The 12,941-nt window shown below is 40.5% G+C and overlaps 1 protein-coding gene across 3 annotated transcripts in view; it reads right to left on the bottom strand.

Annotated features, from left to right (window-relative positions):
* LOC111271762 (uncharacterized) overlaps positions 1-12,255 on the bottom strand; it is a 33,363-nt gene extending 21,108 nt beyond the window's left edge. For all 3 annotated transcript variants that reach the window (XM_022852737.2, XM_022852739.2, XM_022852738.2), the window contains exon 1: positions 12,159-12,255. The gene's annotated coding sequence lies outside the window, so the exon portion shown is untranslated. The remainder of the gene's footprint in view (positions 1-12,158) is intronic.
* Between the last annotated feature and the right edge of the window lie 686 nt (positions 12,256-12,941).

Raw genomic sequence — 12,941 nt, 5'->3', positions numbered from 1 at the left:
TTTTCTGCGCCAACTTAGCAAATTGGAGACTGTCTATGACCGTTACGGAGGTATATTCACGTAATCCGCACAGAAATATGCTTTTTCCTGAAAAATATATTTATTTTGTGAAGGAATATTAGGCTATACAGTTCGCAAGTATCGTAAGTTTCTACGGACAGTCGAGGTCAGCAAACACTTACTGTCTTCAACACCGGAACTATCTACTACGCATCTGTAGCTGTCTTCGGCAGAATTTACTTTTTGCTATCGTCACTTCAACAATGTGTCATACCTTTCCAGCTTTAACAAGAAAAAATATGTCAACTAGCTAAAAAATAAGCTGCAAAGATAGAAAGGACAAACGCACGACGTACACGTGCGCCACGCGTCACGTGAATGTCTGCATCGCCTTAAGTCGTACCACTTAGATGACCCGGCTATCAACGGAGGCTAAGTTGATTCAATACATACAGACACCTCGTCTACTTTCGGAGAACCTAACTATACCTGCTAGCTGACATAGATATGCATAGATATTGGTGACGCTACACATATCGATAGGCAAAGACAGACCCGCACAGCTGTACACAAATTCTGGGAAACCCTAATTTAATGTGTAGCTGCGAAAATAGTTATCATAGGATTTTGCTGGATTTCAGGAAGCCGCCTGCTGGCTGTAATGGGTATTATGTCGGTGTGTTCTGTTTAACTTGGCACGGTATACGAGTCACACTAGCTGTCGTCCCCAGAGGTGCCTAGGCGTTTACATCGTTTGCGCACACACGGAACGCGGCTTTTCATGCACCTTCGGCTTCTTAGAAGAAAGAGAAAAAGCGGGCAGATTTCGGTAGGAGGAGCGACTTCGTCATACACAGGAAATCGCCTCCGCTGCCTCGTTTGGGAGGGAAAGCAAAATGCTGGCTGGAATCGGCCTGCGGCTGGCTATGAAGCCGTACGCTGGTGGCGGTAGTGCTAGATCTTCCATTGCAAGCGCGAGATGAGCGGAGGGTGTCAAAATACCGATGCCTGAATTTCTAGAGGACAGACCATCTATAATAATACCGAATTAAGTGGCCATATCAGTATGCTTTTAAAGCTAACATCGACACGATATTTGAGATTCATGTGGATTCTTGGGGTGAAACTATAAGTTACCGTAGTTGGATCTCATTGCCATCGCATCGTACATACGCTTATGCTTTCTTCTTTCGTTTAGCGTCTCTGTCATCCCTGATATACGGGGCCAGCAAGTTGAAGGCCATCCTGAAATCCTGGAAGAAGGAAACTGGCCTATGAATAAGGTTTAGGAAAGCTGGAAAAGGCCTGCAAAAGAGCGAACAGTTGCGGCGGCGCTTCTATAACGACACTATAGCGGTCCCGAGCCAAGTTAGAGAGGAGAAATCTTCCAAGGTTAGTGGGCGGGTTTGGCAGGTTAAAGAAGAAATTGCGGTGTAAACAAACATCCGCTGCTCTGGAGGGGGTGTCAATACCAGGTCCAGTGTCTGTCACGAAGCCCCACCCTCCATAGCTCTTCCACCTGCCACCTCCTCCCATAGGACGACGTTTACGCTACGTGGCTAACCGGCTTAACGACACGCAGGATGCAACTTTCTACCCTATTGGACCTTCTTGTTTTCTCTTTCATATTGCATTTTAACTACCGTCACGACAACGAAGACCAATACCGTGAACATACAGGCTTTCTGAGTGAAAGTCGCTTGTAATGTCAGCAATGTTATCCTTCTAAACGATACTGAACCTTCAGTCGGTTCGCTGGCTGACTATCTATTATTATAATAACTGTCTCTAGCATGACGGAACCAGAAACGCTATGGTCGCTTACCATATATAATGAAAATTGTTGACAAATGCCGTTTCCACATTGGACATACCGCTACGGCGATTTTGATTTCAGGCAGGAAAAGGAGAAAAACCTAAGACTATTATACATTGAACATTTTTGCAGGAATCGTATAGTAATGTCTTTTAGTTTTAAGTCTGGAATCATCTCAAATTTTGCATAGACCACTGTTCTCGTTTCTAACAAAACGATGCATTAGCGAAAGTAAACTATCTAAAAAGTAAACCTCATTCTTTGATACTACAGCTTGCGTTATTATAATGCAAGGTACTGTGTCGCATTATAGTCAAACAATTATAAATAAATAAAAATGACAGAAATGGACACAGACCTAGTCACAGGTAACAAAGCCTTTAAAGGCGACTGGTTTTCAGTGATCCCGATTAACGCTTCCGAGAGGCGTAACCCTAAACACACGAACACACACAGGAAAGCTTCGCATCAATAATGAAAGAAAAAAAAAAAAGCAAATTTAGTGCATTCGTGAGTAAAACGAGGTACAATTCATTCAAAAGATACGATGTCTAACTTGCTACGGAAATAGTATCGCCATCATTATTTGAAGGACGTCAACCTTAAAACTTGCAGAAATTTTCAGTTGCTAGAAAAACTAATTCTCATAAGTTCTCAAATGAAAATCCCTTGACCGAACAATGTAAAACTGCGATAAATAGGGTAACATTAGACAGACTCACGTATATTATTGAAATGATAATATATCTTTTTATATTTACACTTCCATCCCACTATGAATTATATATCGATTTCTTTCAAAGGAATCAATGTTTCCTTTGCTGTAAAATGGTGCTTATAGAAATGCTAAGCTTTACTAACATTTATTATAGTATAGGAAGCAAAAAAAAACGTCAATCGTAATATAAGAATAATTTACACGCATGAGAAATAAAATGGGTTTAAAATCCCCCAACGAATTTATGATATTGCGCTCAAATGTTCACAGCAGCATTGATTGGCTGGTATAATAGAAGTATTGTTCACTAATACAATTCTGATCCGTTGAGCTATTCTATAGTTGGTTTAATAAATTATACATAAATTCCAGCCAATCTCAACCAACGATAACCTGTGTTTTTTTTTCGGTGGGCATTCGTCTCCGCTAGGTTCCTTCATAAACTACATTCATCAATAACAATTCATCTTTGTCTTATTTTTTCGTCTTTTAATAAATCATTGATACTCATATACTGTTTCCTTTAGATAGAAAAGTACAGAATTATTCGCGTGACGTTTTACTCTACTGCTACTATTTGAAAAGGTGTCTTTTGGATCCATTTTAAAAGATAAAACTTTTTCATTTATAACAGGTAGATAGTCTCCATTTCCAAGATTTTCTTGATTATTAGTCGTTTTAGTTATTAATATTCAGTCGTATTCTTTTACTCAGTCCTTTACTATGCAATTTGTGTGCGAGGTGTTTCCGTTATATCGCCTGGGCATTTATGATAATGGTTTCATTTGTTTTGTAGTCAATTAGATGGTTCCATCGCAGCCACGAGTAAACTTTAGAAGGTTACGATTAGTGTTCCGGCAATGTTTTCCGTTTTACGCGGGCATCCAGAGCAGCATAATCGGAGTATAATTTCTTTCCAGACGCACATTGTACAGGTTAGAAAAACAAAATTAAAGCTTGTCCAAACACAGTGGAGGCTCATTTAGGTCGAATGCATCCTTTTGCATAAGCGCCCGCCCTCTAAAGGTACACTTTACTGCTCAGCAGTGATTCAGCAGTGTCTGCGATTATATTTTCTGCCATAACACTACTTTATAGTAACTTCACGCCTTCATTAAATCAATTATCTCTTATTTTGCAAGTCTTCCTTTAGGTGGTTCGTGAAGTAGGACTAAAGGGGCAACACCTCATTCTATTTTCCAATATGCAATATTTCTTAACTATTTCTTCGGCTTCGGTACGTACATATATTTTGTCAAGCTGATGAATTCTTCATTGCAATATTGTCGATTATGGTTTATACGTGGGTGGCTGTTAATCCTGGATTAGGGGCTCGGTTGGATAAGCCATACTTTTCGCAACATAATGCGTCCTACCGCGCCACCTTTCCATGCCGTTCGCCAAAACATTTTTAAGCGGTCTACTTCAAGTTGTTCTGTTGTCGACAGTCATTTTTTAAGTTTCTAACATCACTTATTTCGAGCTAGTCGTCGACATGGTACTCGATAGGGAAGACGGAGCAGGGTTCCGGGGGGATGGTTAGTATTAGGACAAATGGGGCAGGAGAAACCGCCTATCTTTGCCGTCACCTTGCTAAAAGAGTCTCTTCGTGCGACGGTGGCGAAAGTACATCTTAGACGCCGAAGGAGGAGTCTGTGTCAGGAAGCTCACGTTGCCGTAAAGGTTTTCTTGGTGGTCAGTGCCACAGCGGTGAAACAAGCAAGCCTATCGTTGTCGCGGCGCTGTTGAGGAAAAGGAACAATTTGTTCCAATTAGTTCTTTTACCGAACGCGCGTTCCGAGCTGGTCTGGGCCTCGAAGCTGGGCAAAAGAAGGCTTTTTCTTTCAGCAAAGTCCTTCGTAAGTCGACTCGGTGAATGGCTGTTTAGCTGGCGGCCTACTACATGAGTTCGCTCGCTTGATCGCTTGCTGTTGCTATTCGCTTTTGCTGACGGAAATAGCGGCAACGGCGATAGTAGCATTGCAAGAGCAGTGGTGGTGGCGATATCCATCTACTTCGTCTTCCGTTCTTTCCTACCGTTAGCCAGGAAAGCCAAACTGCCAGACACTACTATTACCGCCTACGTTTCCACTTTTTTTTTTACACTCAACGCCGTGCTGCGGAACTCACTGCGTGAGCGATTCTATCCAACCCCCTATTGGCTTCTCACTACACTGTGTCCTGGCCCGCTTTTGATTTCACCATTTCTCTACCTCGTGCCCAGACATTGCAATCCCCAATACTTCTTCTCGTAGGACCTTTTTTTTTTAACTACTTTCATTTTACTGAGGAAATACATCTTCCAACCGCAACTTGATCCAGAGAGTCTACTCTTTCGATGCGCGTGTAGTACTTCTGGCAAGGAAAGACAGCCGGACCTCGGTACGCGATGAGGTAACCTGTCGCGTAACGTGATTGTCAAATCAAACTGAGGTTCTGCATTCATCTCGCCTATGCTCATTATAATGGTTGATTACTTATTGGTATTGTATTTTATAGGCATAATATATTTCACTAGGCCATAATTCTATGTATACGGCTATTTGCTATTGGGCTGTGTCTTCACTTTAGCATTTCATATTGGCTATTGATAAAGCCTGTGTCGACAGTGTGGCACCGTTATCGAAGAAGATCTAATGTGATGTCGTTCTCTGTCAGGTATGCAATCATATATATGTTATGCAATTATCATGTAAAAAAACTTAGGAAAGCTCCTGATTCAGAACACGGCTTCTGTATTAGTTGGCCATAGTTTTACGCTATCAGTCTCGGTAAAAGGGTCCTGGCAATACGAGTAGCGCTTGATTGATAGATGGCTTTTTGACCTTCCATCATCTTGTGCAATTCCTCGCACCATGCGAATAGAGACAAAATGCGCTTCATGATTTCTCATATATTTGAGAATAATATGGAGGATTTATCCTCCACATTGTAATTCATTGGGCTAGGTGCCAATATTGCACATATTCTTACACACATTTCCAGGTGCGGTCGCACGTTTCCGCTTAACAACTACAGCTGAAACCTCGTATCAGTAATGTTTTTAAATCTTGTACAATGGTTTTTGCGAGATTTGTTGGGTAGATTTGTTACATAAGTTTATTGCAGCAGCTTACATCAGTGCCGTTGCTACGACACGAATTCGCTTTCGTACTTGGCGTATGGAAAAAAACAGGACGGGATATTTCGTTTTCAGTGTTCACACTGTAGCAGGACTAGCGCCACACCTATAAGCTGATTCTGAGCAGGTCCTATCAGAAACTAAGGATTTCAGAATTCTCTGTCCAGTATTGTATAGAAGAGGATGCAATATGTCCTAGATGGAAGCTCAAAGGAGACTGTTCTATAGACCGCCGTAAAAGTAGGTTTACATAGTAAAATGCTACAAGCCATTTTGGACTATTTTAAAATAACTTTATGAACTACAAGGATGCTCGTCTAATATCAGCAAAAAACTGATTGATCGGGTAGAGAAACCTTTGTCAACAATATTCTGTAATATCACCGAAGTAATAAGTACGGTATTGAAAATAGTGGTCTATCAGGATAGCGGATGGTTGATGATAAGTCTGAAAGGATGTAGTAGATGCCAACGTTCCTGGCTTGTGTGATGAAACGGGTAAAAAGTACTTGTTTATGCCACCTTCAATTATTATCCTAACATACTAGCGTAGTGATTTTTTTATACGACGTAATACACTTCTAAAAGAGGTTAGGTTTCGCATTGCGGGGCTGCCACTTTAAACTACGGCGACTTAATCTGGCCAGTAAGCAGCAGATTCCTCTTTCTAATATCCTATAGAAATGTCTGAAGCTTATAAGATATCGGCTTGCTATGAGGTTAAATCTTGATATCATATCGGATCCATAGTTGTCCATTATCTTACAAAGACGTTTACCTTCATCGCTCGTATGTGCGCAAATCCGCTCAGCGGAAAATTTACAATTATTGTTAGTTTACAAGCGTCATTGTTTCATGAATGCAGCTGTTCGAGAAAGCTAGGATTGTCGGCTTTTCTTTGTAACCCGAAGAAAGACAAATGTAACACTGCCATGTACTTGATCCCAAACGTGATATTCCATATACGGTATATAAAGAGATTCCTGTTTGTTTATTTTCTAATAAACTTAATAGCTATACAATTGAAAAAATATGACCTTACAAATTGGTAAATAAGTATAGATCAATTTTGTAAAATTGTGTCAACGCTTAATACTCGAAAGTACTAACTGGTACGAAGGTAATACCAACCTCGAGGTAACCAATCCCACGAAACGGACAATCTGACGTTTATTTGGGCCCATTTAGGCGTCCACTGAACACTTCGAGCGCAACATAACTGCCCATAGGGAACGAACTCCGCGTGCATCATACGATCATCTGAATGTTTTTACTCGAGACACAATCGCTTTAATACACTGTCTCCCTATCATTCACATTATAGCAAACAACAGTTCCAAAAGAACACGTTTAACCCGGTCATATCGAGTTATATAGTCTTCTGTGACTGTATGTATAAGACAGTCATTTGTAAATGTAATTTTTATCTCTTTCGTTGCATTTTTTTTTTGCTATTGTATTTAGTCACGTCTATAGACGCTTCTTATAGGTCAATGTGAATCACCGCGAAGGCTAAAATTAAGCAGCGGTATATAGCGTATTTGTTCAATAATTGTTTTAACACTGCCATTTTGCGATACAATCGATATTCAAACTCTCTTCATGATATAGTTTTGCCTGAAACTATTTTCAGGGAGCCGATGCAGAGGCTGCAGCGTTGATCGCCGCTTGTCGATAAGTCCACAAAAAAAAAAAAAAAAAAAAAAAAAAACGAATAACTTTCATGCAGCTGTTACTTTGTGCAATCTTATGACGTCGTTGCTACAGATGGGAAAGATCCGGACACAAACAGGATATGATTTCCTCCGCCTTCGCGTTTCATAAAAGGAACTTGCCCATTCGACGTTTGCCGTAAGCCGGTAACGCTAAACACTAACTAGACTAGCGATCAAAAACTGGGTCCAAAATACTTACAAGGGACGAGCACAATACATATTAATCCGATATAGATAAACAAGTACGCAGGAAAACTCTACGTAAAACTTGCTATAGTTTAGATGATTTTATAAACGACATCTGTTTTCTGTCTATTACTACCGTGTGTCCGCTTCTGCTGTATCCTAACATCGTCTTCTATAACCGTACGTCAATCTATTTGACTCGAGCTAAAAAACGGATGAAGTCGTATTTGTAAGTGAAAGTGATTGCCGAGTCTTCTTTCATGCTCTCTCGCAACCTCCCACGAGTTCAGTACAATTTAATTGTGGTCTGCATTGCAAGCTGCTACTGTAAGACTTAGTTTTACACAAAAAATCGAACCCGTACCCTTGTCTCTGGTAACAGTAGTAGCAACTATGATTTTATCCTTGGCAATACCACTCGAGTTGAGTTTATCGTTTGCTGTGACGTTCGGTCCTACGGCCAAGTTTACCAGCGTGCTGGACCGCGTTTATCATTACTACTTCTACTATGCCTAGTTACGGTTACGCACACCTTTACGGTGTACGTAAAACAGACTAGTATCGAGGAAGATGCTGCTTTCTTTATCGCTTTCTCTAATGGAAGCAGGGTGGGTGCCAGGCAAGAACTAGGCGTCCCTGTCGCCAGCTGGGCGAAACGAAAGTGAAGCAGTTCGTAACGTTATGTATAGAGAAGAAGCGCCGAACGCTGAGCAGCAGCAGTGGCCACCTGCACAGTAATAGCCCGGCTGTAAACTTACGCGAGCAAATCTGCACGTACGCATGTATGTCCAAGACGGATCCAGAAACCCAGTAAGCGACAGAATCCAAATCTGAGAGAGAGAGAGAGAGAGAGAAATCAGGACAGGACGAGAGAAGACAAACAAAGAAGGCGCAAAAGCCTACGCGAATCGCATACGTTGCATAGACGACTCCTACGCGCAGACCTTTACACAAACACATGTAGACAGATATGCTTACGTATTGCATGCATACCATTGACTCGCATACAAAATGATTTTGACCATTTAACGGGATGCTATCGACTGTGGCGTTATGCGCGTTGTTTTGACGAGTTTGTATAGATAGTACATATGGACGCCTTGTACAGAGTGCAAAAAAAGCTCTTGGATGTGTGTCCAGCTAGGGGTTGAAAGGTGCAGATCATTTCATGTGATCTCTGCGCGGTCTGAAGCGGTAAGCTTAAAGTAATGTACACAGAGGTGCGTAACGTCAAATTTGGAAGTTGAAAAAGGTTGAAGACACCTAAACCTAAATAGCAAAATGCTATTACAGACAGTGTTAATACTGAAGTTATATTATCAATACAATACAATGCAGTAGATCACCTGATGCAATAAATGTGGGTTTGCATAAACATTTTAAGGTAAGTACGTCGTGTTTGTCTAGTGTCATCTACTCATAACCGGTTGCAATACGTGGTATCAATTATTTGAAATAACACATTTTTAGTTTTTGTATATTTAGCCGCTAGGGTATATGTTGTCACGATAGAGCTGCACAATAATGCGTTCAAGCTGGCATCCCTTTTGACACGTTAGGAACACCGGTTTGCAGGCCATTCATACCTTCTGAGCTTTTGTAAACTCCATTTTTGTGTCAACGATACTCAGGGGGGTGTACATAGTAAAGTTCTTCCCATTAAAATGCAGTTCTGTTAGTTTTGCAAGGTGTTCTCAAATCCGATGTTTTACTTTTTTTTGATGCTCTTTTAGGATCCGGGAACGCTTCTAGCAAAATTGTTTCTAACAAGTATCCGTGTATTGCATGTAAGAGTGCACACTTGGACCGATTAAAGATTAACCATAGCTCAAGAAAATCCGTTTACCATTTTTTCGCGATCAAAAATTACTAAAATACAATAGCTGTTGAGACGTTTTCTATATTTTTACATGTTATATATATATATATATATATATGCATATATAGAAAATTGAAGCAGATATATATATATCTGCTTCAATTTTCAACAGAAAAAATGAATTGGTACTCATCTTACTGTTATTATTGTCTGTGTCAAAGCAGCGCTCGAGCGATAGCTAGCTTCCCTTTTATGGGTGACGTGTGGGAAAAAATGCCAGTTGAATCCACCAAACTGAGTTAGATGATGACACAAAAGGGGTACTTGAACGAGTACCGCTTAGGGCGTCGTGACAAAAAGCCAACAACAGTATGTACACTTGGGAAGCGTATTCAGACACACCTGAAGCAAGATATTGACGACAGGAAGAAGACAGACTTACGTAGACTTCAGGGAATACATAAGCAGGCTCTTTGAGCTGACAGATGGCAAACAAACGCACAACGAGGAACAGGCGGAACGCGCATTCAAAATTTGTGAAAACAAGCCCAAATCGTATTGATTTATTAGATTGTACGTAATTTCATATTACTCCTAACGACGTTACGTCCATCTAATAAGTAAAGGACACACAAAGTTCTCTGATGCATCGCTCATTTAAGAGAAGATTACTCTAAGCCGACGACACATGACCGTTTTCATCTTTTGCAAATAGTATTTTACTGTTAAAAGCAACATTACACTCTCAAGTGATACAAATATCATATTCGAAATAACGAGTAAGCAGGCAGATGTAATTTCAATTTAAGGTAGACATCTTTTACTACAAGAGACCGGAGAAAACCTTAAGTAGCCTATCTATAGGAAAACACAATCTAATATACAACCTACCCAGAAAAAGAGGAGTAAACATATTATTGAACATATGAGTTAAAATAATAAACAAGTTCAATGCACTGTATATAGATTAAATCGAATCTTCGTAATATCACACTTGTATATAATTAAAATGGAGATCTTGAGGGAATGGGCTCGGTAGTCAAGAAGAACTTTACTTTAGTTTGTGCCCAAGGTCACTTGGAGATTATTAAATATTATTTGATGTATACATTGCAGCATAATAACAATTTTGATTGTTCAAGAAAAAGCTCTTCCCCTTGAAGATATATGTTTCGGATTGACTTTCGTTACTGTCGTTCCCTAATCAGGCTGCGATCAGCTTTGATTCGTCGAAGGGGGATAGAATTGGCTACAAATATTCCTATCATACAATGCAACCTCTACATTGGTTCAAACCTGTTCTCAAGTAATACGAGATAGGTAGGTAGGTCTCTGGTTAAAGGGGCAGGGTATCACCGACCCAATTCTCGCTAAGGAATACATTACACATATATATGCTCTCTGTGTATAATAATAAACGCTTATTTACTACTTCTCTGCCGAGATAACTTCAAGTTTTAAGTTAAAAACAAGTTCGGCATTTGACTTGAACACTACACTCTATGAATACAGCAGTAAATACACCATTTGGCTCGACGATATACTTGATAGATAATGTGGAGGTTTAGTTACTTTTCACTTAGGTTTTGCTTAAGAACGTTGATGAGAAGGTTTTATATTTATGATCAAAGGATGGATAGTGTCAACTGAGTGCCTACGAGGCTTTTTCACTTGAGTTAGAAGCAAAATAATGTTTTTTGGTCATTTCTGAATCCAGCATCGTCGCGCTAAAAGAACGATTATATCGAGTTTTTTTTTTGTTTTTTATAGGAGATATTCTCGAGAAGGAAGGTTACTTCAGCGTGAACGAATGTATAGCAATTCTAGATAGACAAGAGCAACTAGCCAAGACACACAAGGCAGAGAGGTCGCAAGTGCGTAGGACTAGCCAACAAGCCTTCACCTATGATAATAGCGCGGACTCAGATATTGCACAGGTCTAGCTAAAATAACAAGCATACGTAAAATCTCGCTTTGATACTTTTAGTGGCGTATGGCCGTTAAATAGACAGTGGGATTTTTTAGAAATATAGGAAAAAAAAATAGGGTATTTCGAAGATGAGGTGCTTTTTTGCTGCTGTTCGCTGAGATCTCAAAGAAGGAGCAGTTCGGCCGTCTAAGGGCAAATTGCAAACCGTAAACAAACAGAATAAGTATGTCGAAATAGTGCCGGGTTGTCAGTAATCATCGTTCTACTGAGATGCTAGTAAAATTCTACAGTACCCATAAAGTTCTCGTCCGCGATGAGATCCCGTGCTATACGAAACTCGTGTAACTTTGTAATCCCACTTAGTGCAATACGCGACCTCAAGCTAATGTATCGTTAGAGGTTTCTGTTTCGCAGTTGACTAAGCATTCGTTTGAAAGACACTATATAACACTGAAAATGCTGCTTCTGCGCACAAGCTGTAGCAAACACCTTCAGGTGTTAAGAGAGTTATTGAAATATATTATGCACGCTATCAAAAGGGCCCTGATTCATATTAGGACAATTTCTGAATCTCTCTGTCCTGATTGGATGCTTCAGATAAACTGCACCATATAAGCGTCACACATATCCACATATAAATCCTCATGTAGTGATAATCACCATGTTTCATGTTACAATACATCGACTCGAATTTAGAAGAAGCCTTTAATCATATAGAAAGCAAAACGTATGTTCACACAATTAAAAAGCTGCAATAAGCTCAAGATTCACTCTAAACGTATGGATGTATTTTTAAGTCGTTTTACTTATCGGGATCGGTTGTTTTTAATCCTTCACAAAAGGCACTACTCACTGTGTTCACGACGAATAAAACAAACACTGGCACTCTACTTTACAGCTTCGCGGTTATTGCGGTTGAAATTATTCACGCTCCTACTCTGGTTAGATGGTCGAATCGAAGCGAGTATTAAACGCGATGCCCTGCGCTCCTGGAGGAGCGTGACAGTTCATCCCACACCGGTTTAGAGCGGAGGGAATCCAGCACCGTTACCATTGCCTTCAGTCATCGTCTTCTGCGCTCTCCTCTTCGTCATGGCAGCGGTAGCTGTCGTAGTCAGTATTTTATTTTATTCCATTGCTATTCGGTGGGTATCGCCAAAGCATCTGGTCGACCGTTATCGTCGCAAGATGCTACTGTCATCCGTAATAATAACCACTGGAGGACACTTCCACTATTTCTATCGTTACTATTATTAGTGCTTCTACAACTAATCCTACTGCCAATACTAAGCGTGGCAAACATCGCCATTATGCTTTCGCTTGAATCGCCGTAAATAACGATGCGACCGACCACGGAGCCTCGCATCGAACGAGCCTCATCCTCCCCCTAATGTCGACTGGTGTCTTCGGCGTATCAGACGCATTGCGTGCACCGACTGTTGGTCCGCACGATTAATCGCTCCGATGCGCGCGACATGGGGCAACAACATGACACATCAGTCAAACAGGAAAATGCTCACATGACGCGCACGCATAGATCTCACACACATTAAGATACACAGATATACAAATGTAGAAGCTTGAAATTCTGTTCCGTTAACACAGTGTCAATGAATCCAGGAGACAGTAAATTACT

The sequence above is a fragment of the Varroa jacobsoni genome, unplaced genomic scaffold (genome assembly GCF_002532875.2).
Source record: "Varroa jacobsoni isolate VJ856 unplaced genomic scaffold, vjacob_1.0 contig00991, whole genome shotgun sequence".
Taxonomy (NCBI): Eukaryota; Metazoa; Arthropoda; class Arachnida; order Mesostigmata; family Varroidae; genus Varroa; species Varroa jacobsoni.
Note: the sequence above shows the minus strand (reverse complement) of the source record. Positions and strands in the feature narration are given on the sequence as shown.